The sequence below is a fragment of the Camelus dromedarius genome, chromosome 4, assembly GCF_036321535.1.
Source record: "Camelus dromedarius isolate mCamDro1 chromosome 4, mCamDro1.pat, whole genome shotgun sequence".
NCBI lineage: Eukaryota > Metazoa > Chordata > Mammalia > Artiodactyla > Camelidae > Camelus > Camelus dromedarius.
The window spans coordinates 30,187,376-30,211,340 of record NC_087439.1 but is presented as its reverse complement, the minus strand read 5'-3'; the positions used below and the strand labels follow the sequence as shown (position 1 = coordinate 30,211,340).

At 39.3% G+C, this 23,965-nt stretch overlaps 1 long non-coding RNA gene across 4 annotated transcripts in view; it reads right to left on the bottom strand.

The window, feature by feature from the left end:
* Positions 1-2,056: 2,056 nt before the first annotated feature.
* Positions 2,057-23,965, bottom strand: part of LOC105094634 (uncharacterized) — a 525,835-nt gene continuing 503,926 nt past the window's right edge. For 3 of the 4 annotated variants that reach the window (XR_010380574.1, XR_010380577.1, XR_010380575.1), the window contains one exon: positions 9,003-9,706. This is a non-coding gene — a long non-coding RNA (uncharacterized LOC105094634). Of the gene's footprint in view, positions 2,351-9,002; positions 9,707-23,965 lie in introns of those variants that run through there. The other variant, XR_010380576.1, reaches the window with a different exon arrangement.

The window sequence follows — 23,965 nt, the reverse complement described above, 5'->3', positions numbered from 1 at the left end:
GAATAGCACCAGCTCAATCACATCTGGTTGAGTAGGGGTAGCTGACATACGATCATCTAACTTTATAGTTCTCTCCCCAAGATACACCCATAAGTTCTACCCTATGATTGCTTTCAGCATCTGTAATGCGGTTTAGAGATTTGGGTTTCTGAGATTATAATAAGACTACGACTAAGTATTTGTGTAAGGTAGGCTATATAATGGTCCTTGTTTAAAGGATTTCATGACAGAATTTTAATCAGGCATTTCAATAACCCAAAGTAATAAATGTTCACATTTTCATGATTAGCCAGTGGGAAGCATCCTTTTAAATTATGAGACCCTAGGCTCTCAGTCTGTTTTGACTATCATTGTACATACGGTGCCTTGTACTTGCTTGGTGCTCAATAATTATTTGTTGAATGAATGAATCATTGTAATCAATTTAGTATCAGTCAACAGCAGTGAGAATTTATCAATTGCCTCCTTTGTTGGAACACTAAACTACATAGAGTTAAATTCCAAATCATTGGATACCTCTTAACTCTTATTGGTCTGCTCTGCTGCATTTCAAATGTTGATTACTTCTTTTTCCTTGGTGATTTCACTCTCTGCAAGGCCTCTGTCTCTATCATTTCTATAATTTCTGTTATCTCCTTGGTCTTCTTCACAGCCTGTGCTTCTTTTTACTCCCTTTGTGAACATTTGTGATCTCCAGAGTTTCTGACTGCACCTGCTCTTCCCACTCTAAGTTCTTCCTGGGGACATCTCATCCAAGGTCATTGTCAGTTATAGATTGCATTTGGCACATAAGAGAATGAGAAAGAGAGGTGTGCACGAGACAGGAGTTTCTTTTTCTTTCATATGACAGGTAGGTTCTCCTGAGTGGGCATGGTAACTCAGCAACTTTAGGGCCCCTGTCTGTTGGCCTTTCTCTCACGGTCAGTCACACCGTGGCTGCCACAGCTCCAACAGTAAAATCTGCTGCTAGTCAAGCACTAGGAGAACAGGAAAAGGACCAGAGCTAGTAGACTCTGTCTCCCTTCTGAGAAATATTTAAGGAGTCTCCACTCAACAACATGAACTTCATTTTCATTAGCCAAAACCCTGTCACATAGCTATACCCATTGGCAAAAAACACTGGGAAATAAAGTTTGTTTTACTTTTGAAGTTAGAGTTCGGTTAGTAAGGAAGAAGAGCTTTAATGACATTTATGTTCTGATAACTCCCAAATTACTGCTTTGATCCTCACCTCTACTCTGGATTTATTTATCCAAATGTTCATTGGACATCTACACCAGCAAAAAAATCCCAGTGGCCTCTCAAACCCAACATGTCTAACTCTCTAAACTTTATTTGCATATTCTAGTTGATTTCCTTCCCTCACCATCCCAGCTGCATTCACTGAGTCCATCACATTTATTTTATACTTACTGCCAAGGCAGCATGCTAGGATCTACATACTACTAGGCACCATGCTAGGAGGTGGTTTTACAGATATGGATGAAACATACCGCCTACCTAATGGAATCTAGAAGCGACCTAAAGGAACCCACAAGTGGATGATGTCGCGTGCTGCCCAGAGTCCCCTTCAGGACTGTCCTTCCTTCTACCAGCTGCTGGGAGTGTTGGATGCTTGCTTACCCAGAATTGCTCTCTGCTAAAGAGGGCTTCCTCGCCCACAGTCAAAGCACACTTCCCAGGAGCAGCCGACTGAACTAAGAGTGTAAGGCCACTGCTCTCTTGGCTTAAGGTGGGGCAAATACAAAGAACTCTCCCAGCTCTAGCGCTAACTGTGGGGTCATCTGAGGCTCGTGAAGTGAGTGTAGCACAATTCACTTGCCCCCTCTGTCTAGTCTTACTTCAGTCATCCACAGGTTTGCTCCTGAGAGGGATCCCCAGTGAACTTGCTGAATGCGAACCTTTATAAAAGAGTCTGTTTGCCAGATAATCTGATATGCAACAGGGTAGCAGGGATGCAAACTAGGAAGCAGACACTAAAATGGCATATTGGAACTGGATGACTGGCAATATATACGCCGTCACTTGGGTAGTGAGTGCGCTGGTGATAGCCCTAGCATGCGGCAGTGGTGCCACTGTTCCGACCCTCACAGCTCCTGAGCTGGAACGGGATCACAGTGGACGGGGCGCTGTCCCTGGCCTTGGAGCAGTTTGGGGAAGTGGTTATTAAACAATTGAATTAGAGGACTGTTGCTAGGGGCAACAGTGCCCTGGAGAAAGACAATCATGGGCTGAGAATGACAAATCAGCAATTCAAGGTGAAGTGTAAAGGCACAAGGGTCTTGTCAGCAAATAAAAAAACTCTCACCTGCAACCAGAAAGCAGAGACAGGCGAGGATCAGGTCCACAACTGAAAGGTAAGCGTAGCAGATTTTTAGAGAAGGTTAAATTCTCAGTCTCAGCAATTTGGCTAAACCAAGTTCAGGGTGTTACTCAGAAAAGAGCGGGACCCTGAAACTGGGATGGCAACACCTGGGTCAATGTATTAAAAAATCTTGCATCCCCAGATCACTCTATATCTGTTGGTTCCACAGAAGTGGACCCCCTCTCCCTAGGAAAGCCTGGCTCTCCCTTCTCTTCGCTTACAGATGATGGTGAGGGTTCTGCCTTCTAAGACAATATGAACCCCCTTCAGGATAGACTCCCACCTCTCTTCCTGGACAGAGAATAACTGTCTAAATCAAAACGTAAGATAGGTGAGGAAGCCCTGAGTCTGCTGAGAGAGGAGGGGGACTATAACACAGAGAAGCTGCAGCATCTAGGGAGTGGTGTGTGTAAGGGACTGTAGATGCTGACTGAGGCGGGCAGAACATAGAGTTATAACAGGAAAACTCTGTCAGTATAGTAGCACTGTCCTGTGATATAGGACTTAAGACCCTGGCAAGGACCCCAAGAGCCTACACAAAAGCGCACACAGGCTAGCTCTTGGAAGCTAGGAGAAAGTGATGGCCCATGCTTAGCGAGGTAGCAATGCCAGAACTGCCATGACTGACCATGAAAGAGGTACTAAAAGGCTCAGAAGAGCAGCGTGCTAGTAGATGAGGCTGGAAAGCCCAACAGCCAGTGCTATTCAGTGAGCTGGCCTAGACGATACTCCATTTACCAAAGTGACAAAAATGCATTTGTAAGAGTGGCACCAGGGTCCCTGTGATGGTCAGTGGTGGTTAATCTCTCTCGATCTAGACTGACGGTAGAAGATGCTCTTATAGAACTTGGCTTCCTGACAGCAATGAGGATAATAGGACCCCAGAAATAGGGCCAGGTGGCAGTGCCCTGAGGGGCTTAGGCCATGGGAACATCACATCACATGTGTCCAGAGCAGAACTAAGCAATGAAACTTTGAGACCAGGCAGAATCTGGGTGGGCATTAAGGAAACCTGGACTCTCAAGAAAACAACAAGTAAGAAGCAAAACTCATCTATGGTTTTTTGATGATATACAATTTGGGGCTTTTGTTTAAAAGTTAAAAAAAAAGAACCTCTCATGACATTCCACTGTAACCACTAAAACTGACTGTCTTCCCTGAAGAAGCTACCATGAATAATCTGTGCAGAAAAATAAGGCACGCGTGCACACACACATACACGTATGTATGCATGACCTTCTGGCAAACATTTTTGTTATTAATAAATATGCTAAAAATTGAAATTCAAGATCCATTAGGTTTTAGTCCTTAGTTGTTTCTTGAAAATAGCTAAAATACTCTTCAATTTTGATTGGACACATCTCCCTCCCATCCATCTAGAAATGGCCGAGCACTGCACAATTTCTAGGGAAAGAGCGGCGGGTTTCAGATGGACCATTAAAACAGCCATTGACATTAGTTTCACTTTCCCTGAGTTTTTTAGGGGGAATTGGGGCCAAGGGTGAGGGACAGGAAGGAAAGGAAGGTAATAGAGATGCAGACATCCTCTTTCTAGACAGCGCTAGATGAAGTGCCTGCTCTCTGATGGATGAGATCAATGCAGGTAGCTTAACAGAGTCATTCATTATCTGTTGTGGCTGACTCTACTGACTAAATTAACCAAGGAACCACAAGCTTTGCCTTTCTTTTTCTCTATTGGGGAGATAATCATTTTAAAAATAAGCCAAAGCCTTGGGGGCTAATTACAGCATGCTCTGAAAGACCTTAAAGAATAACAAACTCCAGAAACAAATGCTGTAGAAGATGTGAGTGGTGATGTTTCCATTCAAGTCCACTACAGAACTGTGCCCAGTTCTCCCAGGAAAAGTGTTTACTTAGCTTGATTTAAATAGAGATAAGGTAGGGAGCAGATGGAGCTTATTTGAATCCATTGGGCAGCTCGGGCTCATGTGTCAGATGGACTCGATGGAGACTGGGAGGGGAGCGAGCAGGGGAGAACAGCTGGAAAGGGGAAAGCAGGGTATTCCAAACAGAGCCGCTATTTCCAAAGATCTTTCACTCCCATAAAATGCTGGAACCTGAAACTGAATCTGAATCTGGATTTCAGGAAACCACAATCGTAAAATATGTTTGGCTTTACTCTATTGCATAAGCATAAAGAATGTCAAAGCTAAGTGGGGGCATAAAGATCTAGGTTCAGAAAATTCCCCAGACAAAATCTAGCTACTTTTGACTTATGTGGGGAATTCAGTTGATAACTGTCCCCAGCTTCAGTCCTCACCTTCCTTGGACACTTCCCAGTCAGTAATTCTAGGTAGAAAAAGAAAAATTCATATTCTGGTGTATAGATTGTTAGATTAACCCTGTCGCCTCAAAGACCCTTCTGTCCTATAACTCTGCACTGTCTCACCCAGCAGCTGCTACTCACGTGGGACAACTAAACACTTGGAATGAGGTGCTTTTTTTTTTTTTCTTTGCTGTAATCAAATAAAAGTTTAGTAAATAAAAAAGAATGGGGGTAGATTTTAAAAAATAGTAAATTGACCTATCAGTGATACCCAATGCAATAGGAAGGGAAGTTTAGAGACTGGGATTTCTCAATACGAAATTTCTATTAGAGCTTGATGAATATGGAAATAGTAAAAGGCAGGAAGCAGGGGAGTAGTAAACTCTGGGTAATGCAGAGTTCAGACACCAGGTCTATCAGTTATTTTTGGTCAATAAGTGAAAAAAATATCAGGGCTGTGAAGATCTAAGGGTTCCCAAATCTGTTCTAAAGACTCATACTGGTCAAGACTAAAGTCTAAGACAAATGGTAACTACATGGAGAGATTCTCATTAAGCTAGGTTTAATAACTTTTGTTTGGTGGTCAGCTTTCCTACCCTTTATGAAATCATGGTGACAGTAGATGGCACTTTTTAATGTCCCTATTTGGCAAAACCAAAAGTTGGCAAAGCTTATTGTATCTAATATATATTTGAACTGTTACTGGGTAATGAAATATAAAAATCCATGGACTGCTAATTTCATTTACTTTTTATTTTCCAAATGAGGAAACTGAGTACCGGGAAGGTGGATGGCTTGCCCCCGCCCTACCCTGCTCCCCCAGCAGGTCTAGCTAGTCTCACTCCGTCTCTCTTCACTGTGCCCACGGTCATCTCAGTCATCTCAGTCATCTCACGAGCAAAACCAGACAGAGCTTGTAGGTAAGCTCATCAAGTGTCTGCTCCATCAAGGGTTTCAATTTCGATTTCCCATTGTTACTTGGAGGAGTCTGAGTGTTAAATTTGAGAGACACTCTGCTCAAAAAGTATGACTTTATGGACACCATGAGCCTACCCATCTTCAGTCTTCTGTTTCATAAAGCATGCCACTGAGATTTTAATACTACATGCTCGGTGGGGGTAAATCGAATCCAAGAAATCTGTCAGAAATACCTTTGTACTTAGATTGGACTCAGATTTACGCGTGGACAAATTACACAGTACTGACATCTCTGTGAGTTCTTAGTGAGTCTCAGACATGCATTGCATTATGGCAAATTGTACTTACCAAATAGCTCTACAATGCATTATTATTTTTTACAAAACTAATATGATTTCTGCAGCTCCTAAATTTGGTTTTACATATGCAAGTTGACTTGGTTAAATTTATCAAAATAACAGTTGAACATAAATTATCGCGCTTTGACTGAATTTTTTAAATTATTCATCAAAACCAACTGATAGGTAGACTCTGAGCTCTGTGAAAACTCAGTTTGTTACTCATCTATTTTCTGCCAATTTCTATTTCTTTATTCATCAAGTCCTAGTAGAAATCCCTTACTGAAAAATATCAGTTTTCAGACTTTCCCATTGCACTGGGTGCCACTGGAAAGTAGGTTTACTAATATTTTTTTCTTCTATCCAGAAATATGTCCTTTCATCTTTATTAGCATTTTGTTTAACAAGGGAAAAAACGAAGACAAAACCAAAAGTTCGTATGTGTGGTCATTAGGTGCATGTGGCTAGTGACTACTGAATTGGGCAGTGCAGATATAACACATTTTTATCATCACAGAAAGTTACATTGAACAGCAGTGGTTAGGGTATACTGTATTATTTTTTTTTCTACCTAGAATTACCCATTGCAGTTGTGAGAGGAACAGTGAGATATAATCTTGGAACAGTTATAAACTGAATTCTCAATGTGAGTAAATATTAGCTTGAGTTTGTTTGTTGGTTTTGAGAAAGGGAAATATAAAATATCCAATTCAACTGCATTTCAAATGAAGGAGAATGTATATAGATTCTCTTGTAAAAAAAAATGGGACTTCAGTTCACATTATGGCTAATTAATGCCAAGAAACAAAAGTCAGGGGAGAGGTGTATGCAGTAAAGGAGGGACAGTGGGCAGGTTGGGAAGTTAAGTTCTCAAAGCTTAAGGGTCTCGCACTCATAGACCATCTGAGGAACCAGCGGAGGCCACGTCATTCTGAAGGTGGCAGGAAGAGAAGGAGACAGAAAGAACCTGTACGAAAGAAGCTATTTGGGGGTAGATTCTGCTTGTGAGCTTCATAGTAAATTATTAGCTATTTTTCCTGCCCTTTGAAATTCAAAATGCATAGACCAAGCTCTCCAAGGATGCTGGTGTGCCCTCTCAGGAGAATGTTAATCTCAGGATTTCAGAGACTCCAGCCAGAGAAATGTAATCTCCTAGGGCACTTGCTGCAGGAGAATGAAATCGTGGGGAGACCTTGATCTATTTTGTAACTAATGTCTTCAGAGGGATTTTCAGAGACCAATGTAAATTGTGATATAAAAATATCTCACAGATTTCAGACACTCCTTAGAGAACACAGGACCATAACACAATGAATAGATTACACGGTGACATTAACAGAATCTTACCCTCTGTAAAATGTGTTATTTTGCCCCATATTGTTTCCCTTTTCATAATCTCTTCAGAATTTCAGTGTGGGTAGTTATTCAAATGGTTTACAGAACACATTGAGGCAAACATATTCCATATCTAGGTCATGGAGTGATTGTAGAAAATTCACTCCAGCGAAGCACAGCCAGGGAACTGTCAGCCACCCCAGTTCTGACTGTGAGCGGCCCATCCAGCAAGCGGGTCAACCCTCTTCGTCCCTGTGATCACCAGGAGCACTGCATGATATCCACTGGGGTGTGGGGGACCAAGAAGTAAATTATAGGCAAGTGGACAAAAGGCACTTGAAGAAATGGTGCAGAAAAATAAAGAAATAAAAGAGAGGGAAGAAGAAAGGGAGGGAGGGAGAGAGAGTCAGTGATAGAAAAGGAAATGCAAGTGGTGGGAAGACGTGACAAGTCCCCAGTAATCATCTTGTGCGCCAGTCAATGACGCCATGCTTGCTTTGTACATTCGTACATGGTTATTTGTCCAAGAAGCATTTACTGAGCATCTATTATGCCAAAGTCTCTGAGGGGCTGCAAAGACTTGTCAAGTTAACCAGAAAGTGCACCACTGAGGATGGCCTGGAATCGTCTCTTTATAATTTCAGGGCTGAATTACATTAGAAAGTCACGAGAAAAGCACAGACAGAGTTCATGGTTAAAATGAAAATATCAATGAAAGAACAACAGTAATCAAACGGCCCTTTTGAAATGTTTTAAGCCTAATGTTTCTCTTCAGTCACTTCTAATTCTACCTTAAAATCTATCCTGGTTTCTCTCTCAAATTCTTAGCGGTCTTTCCACACTTTATATCAATTACTACTTTGACAGACCATAATAAAGAAGTCATTTTGGCTTTCCTTTAGCTGCTTGCTGCTTTATTATTAATCTTTTTTCTCTTGTTACACATAATATATTTCAATTTAAAGAGAACCAGCAACATACAGCAAATGCACCATTTTTACTTGAGCCTGAAGCTGAAGGTCATAATTTATTTTCATTTTTCACCTTTATTTGGGAATGATAAGGTAGCCACCTATTTCTGATTGTGAACTGGGAAAAATTTTTTTTTCTGTTTAAAAAAAAATCATAGAAACAGATTAAGAAAGCCCATGTGCAACATGGGCAAAGAAGAAAACTACACAGTAGAAAACAAAATGAAACATAAATCATAAAAATAAAAAATAAAAAAACTTATGATTCCCACACAAAAATCTGCAGACAGATATTTGTAGCAGCTTTACTCATAATTGCCAAAACCTGGAAACAACCAAGATGTCCTTCAGTCGGTGACTAAATAAATAAGCTGTGGTCCATCCAGACAATGGAATATTACTCAGCACTGGAAAGGAATAGCTATCAAGCCATGAAAAGACATGGAGGAACCTTAAATGCATATTACTAAGTTAAATAAGCCAATCGGAAAAAGTATAGACTGTATGACTCTAACTATGTGACATTCTGGAAAAGGCAGAATTATGGACATGGTAGAAAGATCAGTGGCTGTCAGGGGTAGCAGGGGTGGGGAGGGATAAATAGGCAGAGCACAGAGGATTTTTAGGGCAGTAAATGTATGATATTCTAATGATGAATATTCTAATATTAATTCATTAAAATTCTAATGATGGATATTATCATCATTATACATTTGTCCAAACCCATAAAATGCACAGCACCAAGAGTGAACCCTAATGTAAACTATGGACTCTGGGTGGTAATGACGTGTCAGTGTGGGTTGATCAGTTGTACCAGTGCACCACTCTGGAGATGTTGCCCATGGAGGGCTATGCATAAGTGGGGGCAGGGGTATATGGGAAATCTCTGTACTGTCCCCTCAATAATGCTGTAAACCTAAAGCTGCTCTAAAAAAAATAGTCCTAATAAAAACCCAAAAAAACTCCCAACTAACTAAATCAATAAAATTAGGTCTGATAAAAACAAACAAACAATGATTCTGCTTTGACCAAGTCTACCTAATCCTAACCCGTCTAGAACCTTGTGCCATGGAAAAGGTCTCCCCACTCAAGCAGCACCCACACATGACCCATGTGCCCTCCACCTTCTGCCACAGACGCACACAGGAGTGGACCCCACCACCAGGCTTTTCTTGTAACTACTCTTTCTGCCTTGCCAGGGCTTGGCAGCCTTACCTTTGGCATCCGAGGGCAGAGTTTGATTCTCCATAGTCTCGGCAGCAGAGAAGTAGCTCCATTACCGTAAAAATCACATACGGACACCGCTTCATAATCTCCATGGGCTTCAGAGTCTTTGTCACACTTCTTTCTGTCATCAGACCTTGGGGTGATGTGACTCTTCCAGGGGAAGCATTTGGGGACGGCTTCCACCCAGGCCTCCTGGCTCTGCTGTACGTGCACAACCTCTTTTTTTTTTTTTTTCGTATTCAAGGTTTTATTCGCGTTTCAATCACTGCAGTAAAATCAGAAAAAAATGTGTAAGAGTTATAAAGGAGGAAAATTGTCACTTGTTTGCAGATGATACGACTGTTAACATAGAAAATACAAGGCAAACTAAATATAAATTACTAAAATTGCGATGAAGGCAATTGGCTGGATATCGCCAAGTGCACAAGTCTATTTTATACACCGGAAATACATTTTAAACAATTGTAAAATAGGGCCAATTTATAAGGCAACAAAAATAGCAAAGAAAAAAAATCCAGAAAGAAATCAAGATAGTAATAGAGAAAGTTAAAAAACTTATGAAAACCATCCAAAAAAATCTAATTAAATGATGGGTTTAATTTTGGTTCTTTTGCAAATTTTTGATCACTTCAATGCATTCTTAGTCTTAATGTACATTGAAGAGCAAAGCTCCCAAAGTAGGCAAATTAATATCCCAATGAATTGCTATTTGGAACAAAAAGCCGTACACAGCCTCTTGCATTAAGCAGTCCTGGATTAGGCTTGCTGGGGTCTTTGTTGCCAACCAGTATTTGACCCTGGGCTGATTTACTGGTGAGAATGGACGTGCCAAAGAAAACTGTGGAAGGAGCCTTGTTGCTGCCCACAGTTTGCTCTCCCACTGAGAGGTGTCTTTTGCTCTTGATTCACAGTCACCAAAACCCATCACTGACTGATGCAGCAAGCACACCAGGGCAACCGACTCAACTCTGTACATGTGTCCTTTCCTTATCAGCATTGACCTCAGACTTGCAGGAAGCTCCTGAATTTCAAAATCAGATGAGCATTTAGGAGCTTGAATGAGGATAAGGTAAATGGCTTCAAGAAGAGGCTGTTATAGATTTTATATATATATATATATTTTTTTTTCTTTTAGTTTTAAATTTTTAAAAAGATTTTCTTTTTTTTCCTTCTGTTTTTAACCTTATCTTTCTTTTTACTCTTTTTTTTGAGGAGGGGAATCAGGTTTCTTTCTTCCTTCCTTCCTGTCTTCCTTCCTTCCTTTCATCTTTCTTCTGCATGCTAAGCATGCAGTCTACCACTGAGATATACCCACCTCCCAACAGATAATATTTGAGTTGATAACAACATGAAGGTTAGAGGAATGAAAGTGAGTTGTTCATTGTACTATAAAAGGGGAAGGGAAGTTCAGGAAGGGAAGAACTGTTAAATATTGGTAAAGCAATTAAGCAAGGAAACCATTAGACTGAGGTGGTTCTAGTGCCTTGGCAGCCCAGTAAGGCAGAGAAATCCAGGTTGAAGTCAATTCCTACAAATGCCTCAAGGTTAAGAAGTCGAAACTTAAGAACAACCAATCACAGACAACTAGGCTTTCCCAAATAAGGCAAGTGCTTCGGTTACAGCCAATCAAATCATTTCCATACTTTGCTTCTGCGTCTGCTCCCTTGGTCCTCCCAGGAGAGTGCCCCTTACCACTTCCGGTTTGGTGCTGCACAATTCCAATCTATGTTAGATCAAGTAAACTCATAAGTTTTAATGTGCCTCAGTCTGTCTTTTAATAATATTAAGACAGAAAAATTAATGCTAAAAGGATAATGCTCTTTGGAATTACATAAAGATTAAATTGATTATTGAATTGAACCTCAAGAAATCATCCCCTCCCCCAAAGGACATTTTACTTTCAAGACTTTTCTGAATTGCTTTGAGATAATTAAAAGACAGTCAATTGTTCTTGTTGATAATGACACACAGCTTTCCTTGCATTGTTATCTTATAAGAATAAGTAAACTATAATGATTGGATCTATCTTCTTACTACTTTTTTCCCTTAAACCTCACTTTCTTCCAACTGAGACAACTATCATTCAAAGGTATCGATGGTTTCAAAGTTGACTTTTCCTTTCTCCCTTTCACTTATTTTCTATGAATTTCTGCACATGAACTTAACACTGTTAGCATGGGCCTTGGAGCCAGACAGATCTCAACTGGACAGCTCCACCACTTATGAGGTGCATGATCGTGAATGAATTATGGAGATTTTCCCAGCCACGTTTTCCCCAAGTGGGCTTCATAGGGTAATGGGGAGAATTAAATAAGCTCATGCAAGTGAAAGTATGTCACTGTATGATTACACCTAGTACCTCGCCAGGCCCACAGTGGGCAGCCTATTTTCACATAGTCTCCCTCACCTTCTTTTAACATTCTCCTCATGTCTTCCCATTGCACCACAGAATCTAGGTTTTCCTCCTTTGAGCACTGCCCCCAAGACCGTTTCTCAAATGCTCTTCCTCTTTTTCACCCCTAGATATAGGTGAGCACCAGTGAGGTTTTCTTGGTGCTTCCTCACCCATGTTGGCAGCTCGAGGCACTACCTCAGATGCAAGGGTCCCATGTTGTACACCTTCACTTGGGAGCATCACTCCCAAGCTCTCAACCACATTTACCTCTGCTTGCTTGATATCTTTCTGTGGATGTCCAAACTTCACTTCAAACTCCACTCCACACTTCTAAAACTCTTGTCTCCTTACACAGTACTGCTGCTCCTTGAATCACCAAGAACCATGAATTTGCCTAAATCAGCTTCACCTCTTAGAGAAACATCTCTCCTAGCTTACATTGCATTTAATTGTCACACCTTCATTCACAAGATGATCATATGAAGAAAAAGTCTACAAATAACAAGTGTTGGAGAGGATGTGGAGAAAAGGGAACACCTGTGCACTGTTGGTGAGAGTGTAAATTGGTGCAGCCACTATGGAAAACAGTATGGAGTTTCTTCAAAAAACTAAAACTAGAGCTACCATATGACCCAGCAATCCAGCTCCTGGGTATATATATCTGGAGAAAAACAAAAACATTCATTTAAAAAGAAGCATGCACCACAATATTTATAGCAGCACTATTTACAATAGTCAAGATTTGGAAACAACCTAAATGTCCATCAATAGACAAATGGATAAAGAAGATGTGGTATATATACACAATGGAATATTACTCAGCCATAAAAAGAATGAAATTCTACCATTTGCAGTAATGTGGATGGGCTTATATTATGCTTAGTGAAATAAATCAGACAGAGAAAGACAAATAGTATATGATAGCACTTATATGTGGAAATTAAATAATAAATAAGTAATAAAATACATGAATGCATATGGCAAAACAGAAACAGACTCACAGATAACAGAAAACAAACGTGTGGTTACCAGTGGGAAGAGGGAAGGGGGAAGGTAAGGTACAGTAGGGGATTGAGAGACACAAACTACAATGTATAAAAAAGATAAGCAACAAGGATATACTGTACAGCACAGGGAATTCTAGTCATTATTTTGTAGTAACTTTTAATGGAGTATAATCCATAAACACACTGGCTCACTAAGCTCTACACCTGAAACTAATATAATATTGTAAATCAACCATACTTCAATTAAAAAAAAACATTTCTTGTGATTATCTGCATTAATTTCTTTTTTTACAATGAACATTTATAGTTTTTAAAATTGGGGGTAAATCTTTTTAGTTTGAAAATAAAGGAGCAAAACCTAATCATTCTCATACATATGCTGAGGTGAAGTTAGGACATAAAGAGGTGGCCCAGAACGATCCTGGGGAGCGGTGCATTCAAAACCGGCTTCTAAACCTCAACATACTGAGTCACAAAGGGGTCGCCAAAGAAAAAAATAAATGTATTAAAGTTGAAAGACATAAAAGAGAGGCGGGCAACTGAAGAGGCTAATAAATAAATACATATTTGGCACCAGCAGGGTAATGACACTTGTGAACGTCCAAAGTGCCTGGCCGGTGAGCTGTGGCTGTCCGCACCACTTTTACAAGTGGAGACCATCCCCTGATGCTCGGCTCACAGCCTCTAGCACAGCCTGGCCGCTTGTGAAATGCAAACACCCATGCGGCCTAAGGCTGCTGGGTCCAAGCTCTCCTGGGCCAGTAATTCCTGCAGTCTTTAGCCAAAGCAGCGCGCCAGTACATCGGCACAAATGAAGGCGCAATTTAAAAGCGTGTGCATGTGCCAGCATTTACAGGCATTTAGAAAGGACATTTGTAGAGAGCAAAATACTATTTTTTTTACCCAGTTTTGTTGGGCCTTAATTAAAGAGGCCTTTTCCCCCTTTTCTGCCACTTGGGCTGTGGGATTGCAGCCTCTCCCGGCTTGGCGAAGGATTTCATTGGCCCGCGGGCTAATTATGAAGGACTCACACTGTTCCCCAGCCTCCTGAAAGGCCGGAACAAAGGCTGCTGCTGGTAGATTGCAGTTCTGCCTCGATTGCAGAGGCTCAGGAGTAAGAGGAAAAGAAAAGCTTTTGAGTAGAAAAGGCTTTTGATGCTGTGAAAGAAATTAAGAACTAAAACAGAGGCCGAGGCGCTGCTGCACACAGCCCTCCACACAGACTCATTGTGTGCAGGAATAGGGTCAACAAAGCTCGTCTGATACTGAACACCTCACACCACAGAGCCATCTATTAGCGCCTGTTTCCTGGGCTCTCCTTCGAAGCACATTCCCAATCAGACCGTCTGGTGCCGCGATAAACACAGATAAATATGAGCAGCATCATGCTTTCATCTGAACAATTAATGCATGATTTCCTTGTTGACTGTTTGCAAATACAGCACAAACGATTGTGTTTTCTTTTCTGGACCAAATGAAAATAAAGCTGTTAGGAAAAAAAAAATCACCATCATTATATTAACATCTCATTGTTGCACCCAAATTTCACTGCCTCTCTCTCCATATTCTAAAATAATTGCAGTTTAACCAAATAATGTGAGAAACGTGCAGACGTTCCCCCCCAGGGAAGAATGGAAGGCTTGCACACCAATGACTTTTTTAATAGCATGAATCAGCCACAAGCAACTAAAGCTAAAAATGCCCATTTGTCCTGAAATGTCTAGTCTTCACTTAGAAGGCTTCAAATGGAAGTCCTTTGTCTAATTCTATGATTTTGAAAATTGGGCATCTTTTTTCAGAGCTCTACTTCCAAATAACAATAATCATTCTTTGCTAAGCCCTTATATGCCAACTACCATGCTAAGTACGCTACACGCATGATCTCATTTAACTCTCAAAAATCTATGACTTGAGCACTATTATTATCTGCAGTTTGAGGAAACTGAGGCTCTGAGAGGCTAAACCTAAGAAGGGAGATACAGCTATGAGGCTGGAGTAGGGATTTGAAATCACGGCTCTCTGTCTTCAGAATGTAAACTTTCAACCCTGAACCATTATGGTAGAATTTTAGTTTTAATGTGTGAGTAATGCAGAGTTACACATTCAGAAATTATGTAACCCACACTCTTCAATTTGCTGATAAGAAACCAACTTCAGGAAGTGGGAGGATTTACTCATGCTCATCCAGCTGATTTGGTGAATTGCAGTTTCCTGATTCCAAAGATCTTCTGCATAGGACAGTCCTCTCACTATAGCATGGATTAGAACCACATGGAGTTCTAGCAGATTTCTGCCTCCCACCCTCCAACCACAGTTTCTTATTCAGTTGGTCTGGATGGAGTTCCAGTATCTGCTTTCCTAACAAGTTCCCTGATGCTGCTGGTCTGGGAACCATACTTTGAGAACCACATTCCTAGGCTATCACACTGCTTCTCATGTAACTGGGAGGTAGAACCACTGATAAAGAGGATGATTACATTTTAGCCACAAAATAGTTGTAATTTTATTCAATTGAGATGCCACCTTGAATTTTGCATCCTTTTTATCCAGCTGATGGTCACATGTGCAATTTCGGGAAAGACTAAAACAAGGCAATCATTTACAGCAATGTGACTTCTAGTGCAAATATTTCCTGGAGATTTTTTCGAAGAGCTTTGGACTCATTTTCCTCTTTAAAAGATAAGCCCCAAAGCTAGAAGTTTTCCTGTATGCCTTAAGTTCTGTTCATAGTTCCCCTCAAGCCATTTCTAATACAGACATTTGGATAACTCAGCTGTACAATTTATCTTTCAAAGATGCACGTACCACCTCACTGCTGTGCAGATGACTCAGCATTGAAATGTAATTTACCAAAATGATTATGATCTGGTAAGTGCGTGTCTTTTCTCGGGAAAATTGAAACATCTATCAGCCAGGGTACGCTTTTCTTATCCTCTTTCCCTAAATAATTTTCACCTATTCAACTCACAATCTGTGATTGCTCAACCTGTAAAATAATCCTTATTCAAATCTGCTCATTATCTGGGAAGAAAATGAACGACCTTGAAGGAAAACTTGATTAACTCCTTCTCTGTCCTACCAAACTTTTCATCCTGGTCACATCCCAGGTCTGTTTCATCAGAAGACCAAATGACCAGACATCATCACCATCTATTTGCTGGTCACCACCCTGTACGTGGAAGTCAATTGAGATTGTCATTGGGCTGAACAGGTGGCCTCACTGCAATTGATGTCAGTTATCGTTTTTATCATCTGTTATTTTGGGATCTACTTGCTGCAAAAATGACAGGTTAAATAGGAGGAAACAGGTCTTTAAAGTGGGTAGAACTAAGTGATCTGAGGAAGTCTGGAAAATGTTTAAACAGAAAAAAATTATGAAGTGGTGGCAAGTGAACTTGGTTCCTTCTTAAATATGACAATTCTCAGACAGTCTTCCAAGCAGCCTTCTTTCCCTGTGAGCCAAAGGCATTTCCAGGCAATGATACCGTTATAGTGCGTGCTTGGAAGGATTCCAGCAGCTTCAAGGAGAATTCAAGGCTCCCACGGTTACTGTGATACTTGCATTAATGCAGTAACAGGACAAGAACAGGAAGCACTATAGCAACAATTATAATATAGCAAATGGACTTGGAGTGGCAGAGATAACCTGTAATTTAATGTTTTGCCCTTGCAGATGGAGAGTTTTAGTATCTGATGTTAACTGGTTTCCTAGCAATGATAGCAGGAAGCAACCAGTGGGATGAACATGGGGACAGAGACAGAATGCTGTAGAGCAGAGATGAAAAGTGGAGGACCTTGGACAGGACCAAGGAGCTATTACGCTGGTGGGGAATGATTGACAGTTGACTCTGACTATACATCAGAAATTTTATTCTTGGGCTGGTAGGTTTAAAAATGTGCTTCTGAAAGATGATTCTGCAAGTGCAGGGTTGACCTAGAACAATATAGCTAATAGCGCTGCAAATAATTTGTACTTTTGTAGGTCTTAGTTAATTCTCAGTAAGTTTACATAGTTTATTTCAATGCCCCATGTTCCATTTGCCCTATTAATCATTTGATAACCTTCATATAATCTCAAAATGAATAGCTCATTCACATGTTATTCAGGAGAGAAGTAGAACTCAGAGAAACTCAACTAATATTTATAGTAATGATTGGTGTTTGGTTTAGGCAATTTAGATGAATAGCACTTATATTTATGTCAGAAGTGATCATACAGTTCATTAAAATTTTTCCAGCATTTGAATACTCACATCAGGTTCTAGCAAAATTGTAAAAAAGGTAAATTGATCATTGAGCTTTCCTATTTCCTGTATCAATGTCCTTTCATCTTTGTTTCTCTTCTCTGCCTTCTCTATGCTGTTAGTTGGCTGCTAATTTTTCACAGAGCAGGGGTTCACTCTGTTCCGCACACACTAGTTCTTGTGAGTGTTAATTGGTGATCAAAGAACAAAGAACCTCATGGTCAAGAAAACTTGGGAAATGCTGGATACCAAATTCTACCCTTGGAAAGTCACAATACCTATTAGCACATTAAAGGCTCTGAAAGGTCCTGCAATAAGAAAGAAACCTCTCTAATTTTGTTTAATAGTTAAACAAGCCTATTTGAGCCTGGCTAGACTTTCTTCTTGGCACATCTCTTAACACATCCTGGAAAAAAATGTCCTTAACCCCAAGCTGGGACGTGTAAGTGTTAGCAAAATTTCAAGTTATAACCATCTCTGGGCTCTATATTTTAGGAGGGAACTTTGAAACGCCTACTTAACGCAAAGGATGTACGCTGTGACAAATGGTAAAGTCATTACACGTCTGTTCATGAAGATGAACTTGCAAAAAAAATACAGGAAAATTTATAAAACCACGAGACAGAAGCCATTGTTTAATACTGATTTCAAGACAATGTGACCCATGTATTACCCTTCCCAAACCAGGCAACAAACAAACAAGAATGGACAGACACACACAAACCACACGCACGCACGCACGCACGCACGCATGCAGAGCACAAATGGTGCATAATTTGCTGTTGACTCATTTCCATTTATCCTGAGTGTTTGCCCAGAATGTTGTGGGTTTGAGACACAAACAGAGCTTGATTTCAAATCCTGGTTGTGCTACTTACTTACTAGTCGACTGACCTTGGGCAACAGAGTGAACTTCTGTTTTCTCACTTACGAAATTAAATATTTACTTAAGAATTGTTACAGGGATTCTGATGGGTAACATGAACAAAGGATCTAGCATATAATAGACACTCAATAAATTATAATTTCCCCTACAGCTCTGATTCTCCCTCCACTTTTTGGAATCAGTTGAGGTCTTCAGAATGACAGCATTCTTCTCACGTGCTAATGATAAACTGCTATTGCACTGAATAAATTGTAATAAAATTAATGTTCCTGTCTATCACCCCATTGTGAGCTCCTGAGAAGCAGCTCCTGTGTTTAATTCACCAGGCCAGGGTCTTCAACATATTAGGAGCCCAGTATGCTTGTTAAATAAATTAATAATCTCCAAAAAAAACAACTGTCCCTTATCTTCCACAGTCTTCTTTTTCTAGCTACTAAGGATGACTAGTCAAAGCTACTTTGACTTGATGTTAACTCTCTTTGCAACAATGCTTCTCCTGTGAAATAACACACACATCAAAATATCAGTTTAATACACATAGATTAGTTGCTCATTGCACTGTGATATTAGTTAATTTTGAAGTTGCATTATAGATTTCTAAATTAAAGAGATTGCCTGCCTGTCACTCACATAACATACAATGAATGCCAACATCAGGCATCACCTTTTTCCAGCTTTGCCAGACTGAAGGTCATTATCAATTGCTGTTTAATCAGCCAAGTCATGCATATAGACAAAGGTTAACTGAGCATGGACCAATCTGACTTCCTTTGTCATCGCAAGACAATTTGTGGCTTAATAAAGCTGCTCTGATTGCACTTAACAACACCTGCTTTAAAAATCCAGCCTCATTAATAGCACACTAATGAGTTAGGGATCTTCTGGCAAGGGCATGATCAAAGACAGATGATTTGCTTTCTGATTAAATGACCTAAATAACATAAAACCAAACCCCAGTTTCCTTTAGGGAAAGTCTTTTTGGAAAAAGTTATAAAAGCTGTTTGCATCTTCAGATACGGTTTTAAAAAAAAAAAGAAAGACAGACAGAAAAGAATCATCCTTTGGTTTTGGTTGTGATGTGGAACCACAGTGAACAATACATGAAATTGAGCCAAACCATGTTCTCAACCTTTGAACTCACACTTTAAAACACACAAAAAATATAACCACTGAGCAAGAAAGCAAAAATATATAAAACTCATAAAACAGAAAGGGAATTTTGGGAATCTTTAGGAAGGCAGTATATTAATATAAAGACATTTTTTAGAAGCAACTTCATTACTAAAACAATAAAAATGATTTGGCGCTTTTGCATATACTGGAGTTTTGGAGTTTAATGTTAACCTACCATGTGATGTCGGGCAAATCATCTGTCGCTCTGAATGGACTCACGTGTTCTGATCTAATATGACCACTGGCTGAACTTGGAACAGCAGATATCTTTCACCTTTCTTTTTGCATTTCTGTAATTGTTCCATCTGTACTAGGAATGCCAATCATTCCTGCCTGTCTGCCTAGGTAAGGAAAAAACTCTGCCACGAGCTCAGCTACTAAGACCCGTGAGGGAACAGAATCTGCTGTCAGAACTTGACCAAGGGAAGGGCAGGCAATCTGAGTAGCGCCAGCGACCAAAGCTTTTGGTTTTCAGCTGGCCAATCCAAAGTCTTCTCAGAAATGGAACAGAACTGGGCATTCAGAGCCTGGAATAAAGAGGTTCAGAGTAGCTGAATGAGACACACACACGACAGCAGACGCGAGGAGGTGAGCTGAGTCATGTTCACAGAGCACAAGAACGAAGTTCCGTTAGATTTGGGGGGGATTTTTTTTAAATTGAAGTATAATTGATTTACAATGTTATATTAGTTTCAGGCATACAATGTAGTGATCTGATACATAAGATTGAAAGCTCCTTGAGTGTAGGGACCAAAACTTACACTCCTTTTGCCATCCTCACGTCTCTAGCAGAGGACAAAGGAAGTGCTTTGTGAATATGTATTAGTTGATGGTGCAGAGAGCTTCTGTGTGAAATCTTATCTGAACTTCATCTTTAAAAGGAAATCACTTCAAGGATCAGTAGGGCATAGCTTGGACAAGTTTTAAATGAGGATGCATCAATAATTAAAATCTTCCTCTGAAAAAGGTCCCCCCAATGCGTGTTCCTTGTTTCTAAGATGATTCTAAACAGGTGTGTTGGTGAGACGGTGACTGGGAGACAGATGATGGTGTTCCGGTTCAGCTCTGTGGCTTACTCAGGAGGGGACAAATTGAAATCTCTGTGCAGCTTGATATCCTCATCAGTCAAAAGGGGGTAATATGCCCTCTACCACCTTCACTGAGTGGCTGTCAGGAGAAGAGAAGATAATAAGCTTCCATAGTGCTTATTTGTTTCCTGTATTCTGTTGTAGTTCTCATATCCTAATGCACTAGAGGTGGTGATGTACTGGAGCTGGCTTGCATAGGCTCTCAAGAACAAATTTTTAAACTTTGCAAGATTTTGTGAGCTGTTAAATGGAGCCATTGTTAAATATTAAGTTATGTAACTTATAATTAAACAAATTACATTAAAATATGGGCAACAAATAATCAAAACTCATACTCCTTAATTATATTACCACGTTATATTATTACCTGTTCTTTTGAGGTACTTATGTCCGTTATCTTTGTGTAGTAGAAATACCGTGTATTGGTGTGCATTTTCACATCTCTTCCTGGGTCTGCCTTCAATGAGTCATGTTGTTAGCTTGAAATTGGCCGTGATGAAAGTATTTATACCATGAAAATCAGCAAATGCTACAAATTAGGGCTTTTTGTTCAGATAGCCAGTTTTTAAACATTTACAATACACTATGGGCATTTCACCCACTTGGAGAAAAGAGCTGGTGCCAAACCTAACTTTGTATACCTCACAGTATGGGGTCAGTGTTTAATCTAGTGCATATTAGAATCCACTGGGGAGTTTTAAAAAAGGAAAAATAATCTGATGCCTGGGCAGCCCGTCTCCTAGGTTTTGACTTACTTGGTTTGGGTAGGGACTAGGATATTTTTTTTAAAAGCTTCCTGTTAAATCTAATGTCTATCACATTGTAAACTACTGGCCTAAACATTACCTTGAAACTAATAGGCATTTAGCAAGTGATTGTTGAACAAAAGAATAACAGTGTTAAGAAACTCTTTAAAAAATACACTGTACTATAGGTAAGATACTATGATTCTTGTAAGAAAGATACTCCTTTAAAATTAGTTTGCTATAGTTCTTCTCAAATGCTTGCCTAATTTCCAGTAATAGAACCTCTGGAGACAAACTCAATATCTGGAGACAGAAGTAGGATGTAGACTTATTTTTCATCAGATATCTTTTTAGTTTTCTACCATGAATATATATATATAAACCATTCAAAACACATACTTTTTTTATGATTTGTGTCATAACAATTGTTTAGTGAACAAATTAATTTTTTAAAATATGGTTTTATAATTTCTCAATCTGCTTCTTGAAAATTGCCTGAATTAACCTTTTTAGGGTAGTTAAAGTAATTTTTCTTTTTTTGCAGTGAGCTGGCTCAAGCAGAGGACCATGGCAGGTTGTCAACAGTGGATGACAAACCATAGGGAATTATACGTAAAGTCTCTAGTTCGGAGGAAAGCAAGTCTGATTAAGAGAATGTGAGAACTCCTTTGACATAGATTGGCTAAATCTTCCCTTAAAAGCAACAAGAGAATGTTAGTAGTTTTAAACCTGGATATACAGGCACATCTGAACATTTGAGGCCAACAGTGATCTAAAATATCACTGACCTAGGTATTTTACAATGTTATTTTTTAACATATTTGATGAGATTTTACAGAGTTACACACAAGTGAAGCTATTTAACAGTAACTATATAAGTTACATGGAATTAATCATTCTAAAACTCCAATTCTAATATTTAGTCATATTTTTCAAATGTCAGCATTGCATTTGTATTGATAATAGGTATAGAAGTCCATTTCCTCGTCTAAAGTGTGTGTATAATAATAGTACCAACCTCACAGTTATGATGAGGATTATTCCAATTAACATACATAAAATATGTAGAGCAGTATCTTGCATGAAATAGGTGTTCAAAAAATATTTGCTAACATTTATTTTGTGGAAGATAACACTTCCACAAAAGTCCCAGAAAGGCTAAATGAATAGACTACAGTCACATAGGTTGTTAATTAAAAAACCAGGTATATGAAACACATAACCCTCTAATAATCACATAATTAAAAACTCTTCAACAAACTCAATTACCACCATTCTAGGAAATAACCAAAGCTTAATTTTTCCTCGTAATTTTTACTTAAATCATTTTTGCCCATTTCAAAATCTAGTATTCTCAAATGATCAGCATGTTTTATTTTAGTACTAAATTATGATTAACATAAATTATATCAGGATTCAATTATACTATAGGCTTTTTAAAACCAATTTGGAAATATAATCATTCTCTATTTTCCCATGGAAATTGAATTATTTAATTTTAAGTTTGTTAATGAACTAGAATTAACTGATTAATGTACAGAGAAAGGTTCTGTAATAAATGCAATTTAATGTTTAGTGTAACTGGAATCTACTAAAAATCCATGGAAAAAATATACCAATTCATCAGTGTCCCTTAGATCTGATGAAAGAAAAAATTAAATAACATTAGTGAAATTATAATATCCCTCTAATTTTTAACTAACTTTTTTGGGAGAAAAAAGTCTATTAAAAATACCATATGCTGGGAGTTCTACTTACAGTAATATAGACTACTAAACCCGGAAAAATAATCTGAAATAGAAGCTAGAAATACTTTACAATAGAAAATAAAATAAGAGTGTGTCAAGACCAAGGAGGAGAGGGGAATCCAGAGTGGGGACAACATTTTGGGGTACTTTCACACTAGAGGTTTCATTCCATTCTTAAAGAGGTGGCTGAAAGTTGAGAACCCGAGCAGAGCTTTCAAGGTACGTGGCACTAGAGTGCTAGGGGCACTAACAGAATAAATGGTGGGGTTCAAGTCTGATCATTAAGGGAACCCTCAGTGATTCTCAACTGGGGGAGATTCTGGCAGTCTCTAGATATCCTTAGTTCTCACAAATGGGAGGAGGCATGCTACTGGCGTCTAGGGATTAGCGGTCAGGAGTGCTGCTAAATGTTTTACAAGGACCAGGGTCGCCCATCTACAAAAGAATTATCTGGCCCAAAACAATGCCAAGGTTGAGAAACCCTGCCCCAGGCTCTGAAGGTTTGGAGGAGTTAGGTATAGAGCAGCCTTTGCAAGAACAGAAGTCTGGCTTTGAATGATCTCAGTTCCTGACTGGAAGGTAGCACCATATTGCTAGTGGTCCTAGCTTATCCACTTAACAGAGGCAAAAGTAAAACCTCTCTAGAAGAAGGGTTAGCAAACTAGAGCCTGTAAGCAAAATCCAGGTCACTGTTTGTTTATTAAATATCTCTTGGAACACAGCCAGACTCAGTCATTCATTTATATATTGTCTGTGGTTGCTTTCATATCACCACGGCAAAGTTGAGGACTCGCAACAAAGATCACATGGGCTGCAAAGTCAATAATATTTACTATTTGGTCTTTAAAGAAAAAGCTTGCCAGCCCCACAACTGGATGTAGGATGCAGACTCTCATGTCATCGCTACAAGTTTTCATATTCAGTGTGCAGCACTCAAACAAAAATAACCAGGTATACAGGAAACAACATCATCTATCAATAAGACAAAAGAACCCAACCAACAGATGTTAGAATTACCAGATAATAATAAATAATAATAATGAAACCATGCTTTAGTAGGAAATGTATAGCTTTCAGTTCATATCTGAGAAAGAAAAAGACTGAATATGAATGAATTATCCATCTCTAGGATGGAAAATTAAGCTTCAAAATTTATAGAAACTGCTAAGTTCACAGATGTCAACTTAAAAAAATTTACATAGAAAAAACAAGGTAAAATTGGATTCTTTGGAAAAAT